Source organism: Triticum dicoccoides, unplaced genomic scaffold (assembly GCF_002162155.2).
Source record: "Triticum dicoccoides isolate Atlit2015 ecotype Zavitan unplaced genomic scaffold, WEW_v2.0 scaffold153, whole genome shotgun sequence".
Lineage (NCBI taxonomy): Eukaryota > Viridiplantae > Streptophyta > Magnoliopsida > Poales > Poaceae > Triticum > Triticum dicoccoides.
In genome coordinates, this window is record NW_021209149.1 from 1 (window position 1) to 1,676 (window position 1,676).

The 1,676-nt window shown below is 39.4% G+C and overlaps 1 long non-coding RNA gene across 1 annotated transcript; it reads left to right on the plus strand.

Annotated features, from left to right (window-relative positions):
- LOC119344086 lies at positions 1-631 on the plus strand. The gene is made up of 2 exons (XR_005166447.1): positions 1-51; positions 314-631. It is a non-coding gene; the product is annotated as an uncharacterized LOC119344086 (long non-coding RNA).
- Positions 632-1,676: the final 1,045 nt, after the last annotated feature.

Consider the following 1,676-nt stretch of genomic DNA (forward strand, 5'->3'; position numbering starts at 1 on the left):
AGGACCATGGTTCACAAGTTCGTGAGGATTTTTTTTAGGCTGATCGTAATGGTGAGTATCATGTATATGATACTAATGTATGATACTACACCCGTAGTGCATAATATCATGTGTTAGTATTATAGATAACTTCATTTATTGACATGCATGATACATATTAGCATAACATTTAATATGATACAGTATCATGATATGATACTCACCCCACTCTTTCTTCATTTAATTCTATGTCACCTTATCAAATTTTTATAGTTGGCATGCATGATACTACCTATGATACTCCCATTACGATCAACCTTATCGCTTGGATTAGACAGGCACCAAGCCCGAGCATGGGACGATGTATCGGAGCTTAAGGAGAGGGAAAAGGTTGTCGGTTCAGGCCAGGGGAGCTTATTGGTTAATATTTATGGCTACATGAGGAATATGAACAACAATCGTTGGATTTGAATTCCAACAACTAGAAGTCGACCGAGCATGTATGATCATTGTAAAATGGACGGAGTAATATAGTCATAGATGGCGGTAGCCCTTTTAGTACATGTGTTTTGACAAAGGGTATTATATTTTGATATTAAAATAACATCAATTACATGAGATCTATGCCACGGCAAAATATTATTGAGACCTACTAATGATAGTGTATCGAGAAAGCACAAAGTCAAAGAAGAAAGTGAAACGAAGGAGTTCTGACACAGCCAACCGCTTGCAAATAGACCAACATGAACGTTGTCCATCGTCTGTGGAGATTTGCTACACCTACTAATGATTCACAGGACACAGGGTGAGAGGATTACGTAAAGATATGGCAGTTTTACGTAATCGATATCTCTATTGCTCATGTAAGTAGGAACCAGAATGCTGTTAGCCACACCTTTGCTGCTTTCGGACAATCGGAGGGACGAAGTGCAGTTTGGTTGCGCTCTGGACCTGCAGATGTTTCTCTGCTATGTAGGAACGAATATTTCAACAGTTGAGCAATGAAATCGTTTTAACACCCCAAAAAAAGGAGTTTACTGAGGGCGCCAGCCTACCCTGAAAATCAGGGGGAGGGGCTTGGGGGAGTTTGATTAGTGGAAAGGAAAGTTTGGTAGGTTTTGTAATAATGTTTTGTACGTGTAGCATTTTTGGCCTCAGGGACAACAGACTACTAAAAATATTCTTCCAAAACAAGGCCTCAGGAAAGGTAATGATTCTCCTCCAGCGTCATTGTCGCGGGATCCAACCATTGCCCGCCAGATCTCAGTACACCTACCACGTTTTCATGTTAGCTTAGTCGACTGGTCTTTGTTATCCTTTAGCGTTAGTAGATCTTCAATATTGCAAATGGTCCTGGTCATTGTAATCCTTTAGCGTTAGTAGATGTTCAATATTGTAAATGGTCCGTTGGTCTTGATTATCCTAGTGTTAGTTCAATGTTGCAAAATACAGTTGACGTTGTGCATGTCCCCTACATATAAGTATTAAGAAGAGTTTTGCTAGAACTCATCTAAATGAGATATAATTTGGTCTCATTCACCTTTTATAGCCATTGGATGTGATGCTATAAGATGCGTGTATGCTGACGTGGGTTGTATTTGTTCTTGTTTTCAAAGTGAATGAGACCAAATTATATCTCATCTAAATGAGTTCTAGGTACTCCCATTAAGACAGGAGGAGAGTCAATGAATAGCCAC